Source organism: Chiloscyllium punctatum, chromosome 28 (genome assembly GCF_047496795.1).
Source record: "Chiloscyllium punctatum isolate Juve2018m chromosome 28, sChiPun1.3, whole genome shotgun sequence".
Lineage (NCBI taxonomy): Eukaryota > Metazoa > Chordata > Chondrichthyes > Orectolobiformes > Hemiscylliidae > Chiloscyllium > Chiloscyllium punctatum.
The window spans coordinates 18,110,001-18,124,039 of NC_092766.1; the positions used below are offsets into that span (position 1 = coordinate 18,110,001).

The following is a 14,039-nucleotide window of genomic DNA, read 5'->3' on the forward strand; positions in this document are numbered from 1 at the left end:
AGGGATACGGGGACAGGAGGGAGGTGTACAGGTATACGGGGACAGGAGGGAGGTGTACAGGGATACGGGGACAGGAGGGAGGTGTACAGGGATACGGGGACAGGAGGGAGGTGTACAGGGATACCGGGACAGGAGGGAGGTGTACAGGGATACGGGGACAGGAGGGAGGTGTACAGGGATACGGGGACAGGAGGGCGGTGTACAGGGATACGGGGACAGGAGGGCGGTGTACAGGGTTACGGGGACAGGAGGGCAGTGTACAGGGATACGGGGACAGGAGGGAGGTGTACAGGGATACGGGGACAGCAGGGAGGTGTACAGGGATACGGGGACAGGAGGGAGGTGTACAGGGATACAGGGACAGGAGGGAGGTGTGCAGGGATACGGGGACAGGAGGGAGGTGTACAGGGATACAGGGACAGGAGGGAGGTGTACAGGGATACAGGGACAGGAGGGAGGTGTACAGGGATACGGGGACAGGAGGGCGGTGTACAGGGATACGGGGACAGGAGGGAGGTGTACAGGGATAGGGGGACAGGAGGGAGGTGTACAGGGATACGGGGACAGGAGGGAGGTGTACAGGGATACGGGGACAGGAGGGAGGTGTACAGGGATACGGGGACAGGAGGGAGGTGTACAGGGATAGGGGGACAGGAGGGAGGTGTACAGGGATAGGGGGACAGGAGGGAGGTGTACAGGGATACGGGGACAGGAGGGCGGTGTACAGGGATACGGGGACAGGAGGGCGGTGTACAGGGATACGGGGACAGGAGGGAGGGGTACAGGGATACGGGGACAGGAGGGCGGTGTACAGGGATACGGGGACAGGAGGGCGGTGTACAGGGATACGGGGACAGGAGGGCGGTGTACAGGGATACGGGGACAGGAGGGCGGTGTACAGGGATACGGGGACAGGAGGGCAGTGTACAGGGATAGGGGGACAGGAGGGAGGTGTACAGGGATAGGGGGACAGGAGGGAGGTGTACAGGGATACAGGGACAGGAGGGAGGTGTACAGGGATACGGGGACAGGAGGGAGGTGTACTGGGATACGGGGACAGGAGGGCGGTGTACAGGGATACAGGGACAGGAGGGAGGTGTACAGGGATACGGGGACAGGAGGGAGGTGTACAGGGATAGGGGGACAGGAGGGAGGTGTACAGGGATAGGGGGACAGGAGGGCGGTGTACAGGGATACGGGGACAGGAGGGAGGTGTACAGGGATAGGGGGACAGGAGGGAGGTGTACAGGTATACGGGGACAGGAGGGAGGTGTACAGGGATAGGGGGACAGGAGGGCGGTGTACAGGGATACGGGGACAGGAGGGAGGTGTACAGGGATACGGGGACAAGAGGGAGGTGTACAGGGATACGGGGACAGGAGGGAGGTGTACAGGGATACGGGGACAGGAGGGCGGTGTACAGGGATACGGGGACAGGAGGGGGGTGTACAGGGACAGGAGGGAGGTGTACAGGGATACGGGGACAGGAGGGCGGTGTACAGGGATACGGGGACAGGAGGGAGGTGTACAGGGATACGGGGACAGGAGGGAGGTGTACAGGGATAGGGGGACAGGAGGGAGGTGTACAGGGATAGGGGGACAGGAGGGAGGTGTACAGGGATACGGGGACAGGAGGGAGGTGTACAGGGATACAGGGACAGGAGGGAGGTGTACAGGGATACAGGGACAGGAGGGAGGTGTACAGGGATACGGGGACAGGAGGGAGGTGTACAGGGACAGGAGGGAGGTGTACAGGGATACGGGGACAGGAGGGAGGTGTACAGGGATACGGGGACAGGAGGGAGGTGTACAGGGATACGGGGACAGGAGGGCGGTGTACAGGGATACAGGGACAGGAGGGAGGTGTAGAGGGATACAGGGACAGGAGGGAGGTGTACAGGGATACGGGGACAGGAGGGAGGTGTACAGGGACAGGAGGGAGGTGTACAGGGATACGGGGACAGGAGGGAGGTGTACAGGGATACGGGGACAGGAGGGAGGTGTACAGGGATACGGGGACAGGAGGGAGGTGTACAGGGATACGGGGACAGGAGGGAGGTGTACAGGGATACGGGGACAGGAGGGAGGTGTACAGGGATACGGGGACAGGAGGGCGGTGTACAGGGTTACAGGGACAGGAGGGAGGTGTACAGGGATACGGGGACAGCAGGGAGGTGTACAGGGATACGGGGACAGGAGGGAGGTGTGCAGGGATACGGGGACAGGAGGGAGGTGTGCAGGGATACGGGGACAGGAGGGAGGAGTACAGGGATACGGGGACAGGAGGGAGGTGTACAGGGATACGGGGACAGGAGGGAGGTGTACAGGGATACGGGGACAGGAGGGCGGTGTACAGGGATACGGGGACAGGAGGGAGGTGTACAGGGATAGGGGGATAGGAGGGAGGTGTATCGGGATACGGGGACAGGAGGGAGGTGTACAGGGATACGGGGACAGGAGGGAGGTGTACAGGGATACGGGGACAGGAGGGAGGTGTACAGGGATACGGGGACAGGAGGGAGGTGTACAGGGATACGGGGACAGGAGGGAGGTGTACAGGGATACGGGGACAGGAGGGAGGTGTACAGGGTTACGGGGACAGGAGGGAGGTGTACAGGGTTACGGGGACAGGAGGGAGGTGTACAGGGATACGGGGACAGGAGGGCGGTGTACAGGGATAGGGGGACAGGAGGGAGGTGTACAGGGATAGGGGGACAGGAGGGAGGTGTACAGGGATACGGGGACAGGAGGGAGGTGTACAGGGATCCAGGGACAGGAGGGAGGTGTACAGGGATACAGGGACAGGAGGGAGGTGTACAGGGATACGGGGACAGGAGGGGGGTGTACAGGGATAGGGGGACAGGAGGGGGGTGTACAGGGATACGGGGACAGGAGGGAGGTGTACAGGGATACGGGGACAGGAGGGAGGTGTACAGGGATCCAGGGACAGGAGGGAGGTGTACAGGGATACAGGGACAGGAGGGAGGTGTACAGGGATAGGGGGACAAGAGGGAGGTGTACAGGGACAGGAGGGAGGTGTACAGGGATAGGGGGACAGGAGGGAGGTGTACAGGGATACGGGGACAGGAGGGAGGTGTACAGGGATACAGGGACAGGAGGGAGGTGTACAGGGATAGGGGGACAGGAGGGAGGTGTACAGGGATACGGGGACAGGAGGGAGGTGTACAGGGATAGGGGGACAGGAGGGCGGTGTACAGGGTTACGGGGACAGGAGGGAGGTGTACAGGGTTACGGGACAGGAGGGAGGTGTACAGGGATACGGGGACAGGAGGGCGGTGTACAGGGATAGAGGGACAGGAGGGAGGTGTACAGGGATACAGGGACAGGAGGGCGGTGTACAGGGATAGGGGGACAGGAAGGAGGTATACAGGGATACAGGGACAGGAGGGAGGTGTACAGGGATAGGGGGACAGGAGGGAGTTGTACAGGGATACGGGGACAGGAGGGCGGTGTACAGGGATACGGGGACAGGAGGGAGGTGTACAGGGATAGGGGGACAGGAGGGAGGTGTACAGGGATACGGGGACAGGAGGGCGGTGTACAGGGATACGGGGACAGGAGGGAGGTGTACAGGGATAGGGGGACAGGAGGGAGGTGTACAGGGATACGGGGACAGGAGGGAGGTGTACAGGGATAGGGGGACAGGAGGGCGGTGTACAGGGATACGGGGACAGGAGGGAGGTGTACAGGGATACGGGGACAGGAGGGAGGTGTACAGGGATAGGGGGACAGGAGGGAGGTGTACAGGGATACGGGGACAGGAGGGCGGTGTACAGGGATACGGGGACAGGAGGGAGGGGTACAGGGATACGGGGACAGGAGGGAGGTGTACAGGGATACAGGGACAAGAGGGAGATGTACAGGGATACGGGGACAGGAGGGAGGTGTACAGGGATACGGGGACAGGAGGGAGGTGTACAGGGATACGGGGACAGGAGGGAGGTGTACAGGGATACGGGGACAGGAGGGAGGTGTACAGGGACAGGAGGGAGGTGTACAGGGATAGGGGGACAGGAGGGCGGTGTACAGGGATACAGGGACAGGAGGGAGGTGTACAGGGATACAGGGACAGGAGGGAGGTGTACAGGGATACGGGGACAGGAGGGCGGTGTACAGGGATACAGGGACAGGAGGGAGGTGTACAGGGATACGGGGACAGGAGGGAGGTGTACAGGGATACGGGGACAGGAGGGAGGTGTACAGGGTTACGGGGACAGGAGGGAGGTGTACAGGGATACGGGGACAGGAGGGCGGTGTACAGGGATACGGGGACAGGAGGGAGGTGTACAGGGTTACGGGGACAGGAGGGAGGTGTACAGGGATACGGGGACAGGAGGGAGGTGTACAGGGATACAGGGACAAGAGGGAGATGTACAGGGATACGGGGACAGGAGGGAGGTGTACAGGGATACGGGGACAGGAGGGAGGTGTACAGGGATACGGGGACAGGAGGGAGGTGTACAGGGATACGGGGACAGGAGGGAGGTGTACAGGGACAGGAGGGAGGTGTACAGGGATAGGGGGACAGGAGGGCGGTGTACAGGGATACAGGGACAGGAGGGAGGTGTACAGGGACAGGAGGGAGGTGTACAGGGATAGGGGGACAGGAGGGAGGTGTACAGGGATACAGGGACAGGAGGGACGTGTACAGGGATACGGGGACAGGAGGGCGGTGTACAGGGATACAGTGACAGGAGGGAGGTGTACAGGGATACGGGGACAGGAGGGAGGTGTACAGGGATACGGGGACAGGAGGGAGGTGTACAGGGATACGGGGACAGGAGGGCGGTGTACAGGGATAGGGGGACAGGAGGGCGGTGTACAGGGATACGGGGACAGGAGGGAGGTGTACAGGGTTACGGGGACAGGAGGGAGGTGTACAGGGATACGGGGACAGGAGGGAGGTGTACAGGGATACGGGGACAGGAGGGAGGTGTACAGGGATACGGGGACAGGAGGGCGGTGTACAGGGATACGGGGACAGGAGGGAGGTGTACAGGGATACGGGGACAGGAGGGCGGTGTACAGGGATACGGGGACAGGAGGGAGGTGTACAGGGATACGGGGACAGGAGGGCGGTGTACAGGGATACGGGGACAGGAGGGCGGTGTACAGGGATACGGGGACAGGAGGGAGGTGTACAGGGATACGGGGACAGGAGGGAGGTGTACAGGGATACGGGGACAGGAGGGCGGTGTACAGGGATACGGGGACAGGAGGGCGGTGTACAGGGATACGGGGACAGGAGGGAGGTGTACAGGGATAGGGGGACAGGAGGGAGGTGTACAGGGGTGTTTGGATTTTGGGATTGAGGGAGTTTGTGGTTGTGGATATTTGGGTTTTCCGGGATTTTAGGATTTAGAGAGTTTTGGATTTGTGGAGTTTAGGTTTGAGGGGTGTTTGCAATTGGTGGGAGTTTGGTCTTGGGGATTGCTTTTTGGGTGAGTTCAGCGAAATTTGGATAATGTTTTGGGAAATTTGGATGTTTTGGGGGAGTTTGGAGTGAGCGTTGGGGTTGGGGTTGTTTGGGGAAATTTGGGGGAGTTTTGGGATTGGAGGTTTCGGGGAAATTTGGGGGTGTTTTGGGATTGGGAGTTTTGGGGAAATTTGGGGGGTGTTTTGGGGCATTTTAAGGCTGTTTAGGGTTGTTTAGAGAGTTTTAGGGGTGTTTAGCGAGTTTCTGGGGTGTTTAGAGAGTGTCTGGGGTGTTTAGGAGTGTGTAGGGAGTTTTGGGAGCTTTGGGGATGTTTAGTGAGTTTTGGTGGTGTTTATGGAGTGTTTATGAAGTTTGGGGCATTTTGGGGGGTGTTTAGAGAGTTTTTGGGGTGCTTAGGAAGTTTTGCGGGTCTTTAGGGACTTTTGAGGGTTTAGGCAATTTTGGGGGTGTTTAGAGAGTTTCAGGGGAGTTTTAGGGGTGTTTAGGGAGTCTTTAGGGGGTTTTGGGGGGTGTTTTGGCAGTTTTAGGGGTGTTTTGAGGGGGGGTTAGAGAGTTTAGGGGGGTTTAGGCAGTTTTGGAGTGTTTAGTGTGTTTTGGGGGTGTTTAGGGAGTTTTGGGATGTTTAGGCAGTTTTGGGGTTGTTTATGGAGTGTTTAGGGAGTTTGTGCATTTTGGGGGTGTTTAGAGAGTTTTTGGGATGCTTAGGAAGTTTTGCGGGTGTTTTAGGAGTGTTTAGGAAGTTTTCGGGGAGTTTGAGGAGCTTTTTGGGGTGTTTAGGGACTTCTAGGAGTGTTTTTTGGTGTTAGGGAGTCTGAGGAGTTTTTGGGGTGTTTAGAGAGTTTTGGGGGAGTTTAGGGAGTGTTTTGCGGTGTGTTTATGGGGATTTGGGGGAGTTTTAGGTGTGTTTAGGGTGTTTGGGGGGAGTTTGGGGTGTTTTAGGGGAGCTTTGGGGATGGTTAGAGAGTTTTGGGGGTGTTTAGGACGTTTATGAGGTGTTCAGGGAGTTTTAGGGGTTTTTTGGGACGTTTGGGGTGTATAGGGAGTTTTTGGGGTGTTTAGGGTGTTTTGGGGGCGTTTTAGGAGGTTTGGGGGTGTTTAGGGAGTTTGGGGGTATTTAGGGAGTTTTAGGGGCGTTTTAGGAAGTTTGGGAGTGTTTAGAGTGTTTTACGGGTGTTTAAGGAGTTTGGGGGTGTTTTGGGAGTTTTGGAGGATTTTTTGGGGTGTTTTCAGGGTATTTGGGGGGAGTTTTTGGGGTGTTGGGGAGTTTTGCGGGGGTTTTAGGGGTGTTTTGGGGGTGTTTAGGGAGTTTTGGGGGAGTTTAGGGACTTTTGGGGGTGTTTTGGGTGTTTAGGGAGCTTTGGGAGAGTTTAGGGAGTATTGGAGGTGTTTAGGGAGTTTGGGGGGTGTTTTGTGATGTTTAGGGGTGTTTAAGGGATGTTTAGGGAGCTTTGGGGGAGTTTAGGGAGTTTTGGGGGTGTTTAGGGAGTTTTGTGGGAGCTTTGGGAGTGTTTAGGGAGTTTTGGGGTTGTTTAGGGAGTTTTGAGGGTGTCTAGGGGGAGTTTTGGGGTTGTTTAGGGAATTTTGGGGTGTTTTGGGCGTGTTCAGTGAGTTTTGGGGGATTTAGGGAGTTTTGGGGGTGTTTTGGGGGAGTTTTGGGAGTGTTTAGGGAGTTTTGGGGTGTTTTGGGAATGTTCAGGGAGTTTTGGGGTGTTTAGGGTGTTTTGGGGGGGGGTTTAGGGGTGTTTAGGGAGTTTTGGGGGTGTTTAGGGAGTTTTGGGGTGTTTTGGGCGTGTTCAGTGAGTTCTTGGGGGAGTTTAGGGAATTTTGGGGTGTTTTGGGCGTGTTCAGTGAGTTTTGGGGGAGTTTAGGGAATTTTGGGGTGTTTTGGGCGTGTTCAAGGAGTTTTGGGGGAGTTTAGGGAATTTTGGGGTGTTTTGGGCGTGTTCAGGGAGTTTTGGGGTTGTTTAGGGAATTTTGGGGTGTTTTGGGCGTGTTCAGGGAGTTTTGGGGTGTTTAGGGTGTTTTGGGGGGTTTTTAGGGGTGTTTAGGGAGTTTTGGGGTTGTTTAGGGAGTTTTGGGGGGGTTTAGGGGTGTTTAGGGAGTTTTGGGGTGTTTTGGGCGTGTTCAGTGAGTTTTGGGGTTGTTTAGGGAGTTTTGGGGTGTTTTGGGGGAGTTTTGGGGTTGTTTGGGGAGTTTTGGGGGAGTTTTGGGGTTGTTTGGGGAGTTTTGGGGGAGTTTTGGGGTTGTTTAGGGAGTTTTGGGAGTTTTGGGGTTGTTTAGGGAGTTTTGGGGTTGTTTGGGGAGTTTTGGGGGAGTTTTGGGGTTGTTTAGGGAGTTTTGGGAGTTTTGGGGTGTTTTGGGGGAGTTTTGGGGTGTTTTGGGGGAGTTTTGGGGGTGTTTAGGGAGTTTTGGGGGTGTTTTGGGAGTTTTGGGGTGTTTAGGGGGAGTTTCGGTTCGGTTCAGAGGGATTTGATGGACTTTGAGAGATTTGTGTAATATGGTAATTAAGGGGGAGGGGCGTGGCCAGAGCTGGGGGTGGGGCAACACGTGTCCCGGATCTTCCGCGATCTATGTCCCGCCCCTGCACTGCTGATTGGTCCGGCCGCTAGGTCCGTGTGTCTGATTGGGGCAGGACGACGTCGATCAAATAACCCGGAAACCTCGCACCTGAGGGACACAGGTCAGTGTCTGAGAGGGTCTGAGTATTAATGAGGAACCATTGGGTTATTACTGTCTGAGAGGGTCTGAGTATTAATGAGGAACCATTGGGTTATTACTGTCTGAGAGGGTCTGAGTATTAATGAGGAACCATTGGGTTATTACTGTCTGAGAGGGTCTGAGTATTAATGAGGAACCATTGGGTTATTACTGTCTGAGAGGGTCTGAGTATTAATGAGGAGCCCCTGGGTTATTACTGTCTGAGAGGGTCTGAGTATTAATGAGGAGCCACTGGGTTATTACTGTCTGAGAGGGTCTGAGTATTAATGAGGAGCCACTGGGTTATTACTGTCTGAGAGGGTCTGAGTATTAATGAGGAGCCACTGGGTTATTACTGTCTGAGAGGGTCTGAGTATTAATGAGGAGCCACTGGGTTATTACTGTCTGAGAGGGTCTGAGTATTAATGAGGAGCCACTGGGTTATTACTGTCTGAGAGGGTCTGAGTATTAATGAGGAGCCACTGGGTTATTACTGTCTGAGAGGGACTGAGTATTAATGAGGAGCCACTGGGTTATTACTGTCTGAGAGGGTCTGAGTATTAATGAGGAGCCACTGGGTTATTACTGTCTGAGAGGGTCAGTGACTGAGGAGGTCAAATATTAATGAGTAGCAAATGGGTCATTACTGACGAAGGGTCAGTGACTGAGATGGTCTGAGTATTAACGTGTAAGAATGGCTTATTACTGTCAGAGATGGTCTCAGTATTGAGTAGTACTAACTTAGTACTGACAGAGTGGGTCTGAGTATTAATGAGTAACACTAAATACTGTCTGACAGGGTCAGTAATTGAGTGGGTCTGTGAATTAATGTGTGAGAGACAGTTTGACTGAAGGGGCTGTTTCTGTGCTGTACATCTCTATGACTCCATTAATGTTTAACACTTGGGAGTCACTGGCGGACAGGGTCTGAGTATCAATGTCCGTCCCTGTATAACACTGGGGTACAGTACTGGTGGGGACGGGTCTGTCCCTGTATAACACTGGGGTACAGTACTGGTGGGGACGGGTCTGTCCCTGTATAACACTGGGGTACAGTACTGGTGGGGACGGGTCTGTCCCTGTATAACACTGGGGTACAGTACTGGTGGGGACGGGTCTGTCCCTGTATAACACTGGGGTACAGTACTGGTGGGGCGGGGTCTGTCCCTGTGTAACACTGGGGTACAGTACTGGTGGGGACGGGTCTGTCCCTGTATAACACAGGGTACAGTACTGGTGGGGACGGGTCTGTCCCTGTATAACACTGGGGTACAGTACTGGTGGGGACGGGTCTGTCCCTGTATAACACTGGGGTACAGTACTGGTGGGGACGGGTCTGTCACTGTATAACACTGGGGTACAGTATTGGTGGGGATAGGTCTGTCACTGTATAACACTGGGGTACAGTACTGGTGTGGACGGGACTGTCCCTGTATAACACTGGGGTACAGTACTGGTGGGGAAGGGTCTGTCCCTGTATAACACTGGGGTACAGTACTGGTGGGGACGGGTCTGTCCCTGTATAACACGGGGGGACAGTACTGGTGGGGACGGGTCTGTCCCTGTATAACACTGGGGTACAGTACCGGTGGGGACAGGTCTGTCCCTGTATAACACTGGGGTACAGTACCGGTGGGGACGGGTCTGTCCCTGTATAACACTGGGGTACAGTACCGGTGGGGACGGGTCTGTCCCTGTATAACACTGGGGTACAGTACCGGTGGGGACGGGTCTGTCCCTGTATAACACTGGGGTACAGTACCGGTGGGGACGGGTCTGTCCCTGTATAACACTGGGGTACAGTACCGGTGGGGACGGGTCTGTCCCTGTATAACACTGGGGTACAGTACCGGTGGGGACGGGTCTGTCCCTGTATAACACTGGGGTACAGTACCGGTGGGGACGGGTCTGTCCCTGTATAACACTGGGGTACAGTACCGGTGGGGACAGGTCTGTCCCTGTATAACACTGGGGTACAGTACCGGTGGGGACGGGTCTGTCCCTGTATAACACTGGGGTACAGTACCGGTGGGGACGGGTCTGTCCCTGTATAACACTGGGGTACAGTACCGGTGGGGACGGGTCTGTCCCTGTATAACACTGGGGTACAGTACCGGTGGGGACGGGTCTGTCCCTGTATAACACTAGGGTACAGTACTGGTGGGGACGGGTCTGTCCCTGTATAACACTGGGGTACAGTACTGGTGGGGACGGGTCTGTCCCTGTATAACACTGGGGTACAGTACTGGTGGGGACAGATCTGTAACTGTATAACACTGGGGTACAGTACTGGTGGAGACGGGTCTGTCACTGTATAACACTGGGGTACAGTACCGGTGGGGACAGGTCTGTCCCTGTATAACACTGGGGTACAGTACTGGTGGGGACGGGTCTGTCACTGTATAACACTGGGGGACAGTACTGGTGGGGACGGGTCTGTCCCTGTATAACACTGGGGTACAGTACTGGTGGGGACGGGTCTGTCCCTGTATAACACTGGGGTACAGTACTGGTGGGGACGGGTCTGTCACTGTATAACACTGGGGGACAGTACTGGTGGGGACGGGTCTGTCCCTGTATAACACTGGGGTACAGTACTGGTGGGGACGGGTCTGTCCCTGTATAACACTGGGGTACAGTACTGGTGGGGACGGGTCTGTCCCTGTATAACACTGGGGTACAGTACTGGTGGGGACAGATCTGTAACTGTATAACACTGGGGTACAGTACTGGTGGGGACGGGTCTGTCACTGTATAACACTGGGGTACAGTACCGGTGGGGACGGGTCTGTCCCTGTATAACACTGGGGTACAGTACTGGTGGGGACAGGTCTGTCGCTGTATAACACTGGGGTACAGTACTGGTAGGGACAGGTCTGTCCCTGTATAACACTGGGGTACAGTACTGGTGGGGACGGGTCTGTCACTGTATAACACTGGGGTACAGTACTGGTGGGGACAGGTCTGTCCCTGTATAACACTGGGGTACAGTACTGGTGGGGACGGGTCTGTCCCTGTATAACACTGGGGTACAGTACTGGTGGGGACGGGTCTGTCACTGTATAACACTGGGGTACAGTACTGGTGGGGACGGGTCTGTCCCTGTATAACACTGGGGTACAGTACCGATGGGGACGGGTCTGTCCCTGTATAACACTGGGGTACAGTACTGGTGGGGACGGGTCTGTCCCTGTATAACACTGGGGTACAGTACCGGTGGGGACGGGTCTGTCCCTGTATAACACTGGGGTACAGTACTGGTGGGGACCGGTCTGTCACTGTATAACACTTGGGTACAGTACCGGTGGGGACGGGTCTGTCCCTGTATAACACTGGGGTACAGTACTGGTGGGGACGGGTCTGTCCCTGTATAACACTGGGGTACAGTACTGGAGGGGACAGGTCTGTCCCTGTATAACACTGGGGTACAGTACTGGTGGGGACGGGTCTGTCCCTGTGTAACACTGGGGTACAGTACCGGTGGGGACAGGTCTGTCCCTGTATAACACTGGGGTACAGTACCGGTGGGGACGGGTCTGTCCCTGTATAACACTGGGGTACAGTACCGGTGGGGACGGGTCTGTCCCTGTATAACACTGGGGTACAGTACCGGTGGGGACGGGTCTGTCCCTGTATAACACTGGGGTACAGTACCGGTGGGGACGGGTCTGTCCCTGTATAACACTAGGGTACAGTACTGGTGGGGACGGGTCTGTCCCTGTATAACACTGGGGTACAGTACTGGTGGGGACGGGTCTGTCCCTGTATAACACTGGGGTACAGTACTGGTGGGGACAGATCTGTAACTGTATAACACTGGGGTACAGTACTGGTGGAGACGGGTCTGTCACTGTATAACACTGGGGTACAGTACCGGTGGGGACAGGTCTGTCCCTGTATAACACTGGGGTACAGTACTGGTGGGGACGGGTCTGTCACTGTATAACACTGGGGGACAGTACTGGTGGGGACGGGTCTGTCCCTGTATAACACTGGGGTACAGTACTGGTGGGGACGGGTCTGTCCCTGTATAACACTGGGGTACAGTACTGGTGGGGACGGGTCTGTCACTGTATAACACTGGGGGACAGTACTGGTGGGGACGGGTCTGTCCCTGTATAACACTGGGGTACAGTACTGGTGGGGACGGGTCTGTCCCTGTATAACACTGGGGTACAGTACTGGTGGGGACGGGTCTGTCCCTGTATAACACTGGGGTACAGTACTGGTGGGGACAGATCTGTAACTGTATAACACTGGGGTACAGTACTGGTGGGGACGGGTCTGTCACTGTATAACACTGGGGTACAGTACCGGTGGGGACGGGTCTGTCCCTGTATAACACTGGGGTACAGTACTGGTGGGGACAGGTCTGTCGCTGTATAACACTGGGGTACAGTACTGGTAGGGACAGGTCTGTCCCTGTATAACACTGGGGTACAGTACTGGTGGGGACGGGTCTGTCACTGTATAACACTGGGGTACAGTACTGGTGGGGACAGGTCTGTCCCTGTATAACACTGGGGTACAGTACTGGTGGGGACGGGTCTGTCCCTGTATAACACTGGGGTACAGTACTGGTGGGGACGGGTCTGTCACTGTATAACACTGGGGTACAGTACTGGTGGGGACGGGTCTGTCCCTGTATAACACTGGGGTACAGTACCGATGGGGACGGGTCTGTCCCTGTATAACACTGGGGTACAGTACTGGTGGGGACGGGTCTGTCCCTGTATAACACTGGGGTACAGTACCGGTGGGGACGGGTCTGTCCCTGTATAACACTGGGGTACAGTACTGGTGGGGACCGGTCTGTCACTGTATAACACTTGGGTACAGTACCGGTGGGGACGGGTCTGTCCCTGTATAACACTGGGGTACAGTACTGGTGGGGACGGGTCTGTCCCTGTATAACACTGGGGTACAGTACTGGTGGGGACGGGTCTGTCCCTGTATAACACTCGGGTACAGTACTGGTGGGGATGGGTCTGTCCCTGTATAACACTGGGGTACGGTACTGGTGGGGATGGGTCTGTCCCTGTGTAACACTGGGGTACAGTACTGGTGGGGATGGGTCTGTCCCTGTGTAACACTGGGGTACAGTACTGGTGGGGACGGGTCTGTCACTGTATAACACTGGGGTACAGTACTGGTGTGGACGGGTCTGTCCCTGTATAACACTGGGGTACAGTACTGGTGGGGACTGGTCTGTCCCTGTATAACACTGGGGTACAGTACTGGTGGGGACGGGTCTGTCCCTGTATAACACTGGGGTACAGTACTGGAGGGGACAGGTCTGTCCCTGTATAACACTGGGGTACAGTACTGGTGGGGACGGGTCTGTCCCTGTGTAACACTGGGGTACAGTACTGGTGGGGACGGGTCTGTCCCTGTATAACACAGGGGTACAGTACTGGTGGGGACGGGTCTGTCCCAGTGTAACACTGGGGTACAGTACCGGTGGGGACGCGTCTGTCCCTGTATAACACTGGGGTACAGTACTGGTGGGGATGGGTCTGTCCCAGTGTAACACTGGGGTACAGTACCGGTGGGGACGGGTCTGTCCCTGTATAACAGTGGGGTACAGTACTGGGTGGGGACAGGTCTGTCCCTGTATAACACTGGGGTACAGTACTGGTGGGGCGGGGTCTGTCCCTGTGTAACACTGGGATACAGTACTGGTGGGGACGGGTCTGTCAGTGTATAACACTGGGGTACAGTACTGGTGGGGACGGGTCTGTCCCTGTATAACACTGGGGTACAGTACTGGTGGGGACGGGTCTGTCCCTGTATAACACTGGGGTACAGTACCGGTGGGGACGGGTCTGTCCCTGTATAACAGTGGGGTACAGTACTGGGTGGGGACAGGTCTGTCACTGTATAA

General features: G+C 56.1%; 1 protein-coding gene across 2 annotated transcripts in view; it reads left to right on the top strand.

The window, feature by feature from the left end:
- Positions 1 to 8,047: 8,047 nt before the first annotated feature.
- LOC140454048 (solute carrier family 25 member 44-like) overlaps positions 8,048 to 14,039 on the top strand; it is a 29,799-nt gene continuing 23,807 nt past the window's right edge. For both annotated transcript variants that reach the window (XM_072549011.1, XM_072549010.1), the window contains exon 1: positions 8,048 to 8,138. The gene's annotated coding sequence lies outside the window, so the exon portion shown is untranslated. The remainder of the gene's footprint in view (positions 8,139 to 14,039) is intronic.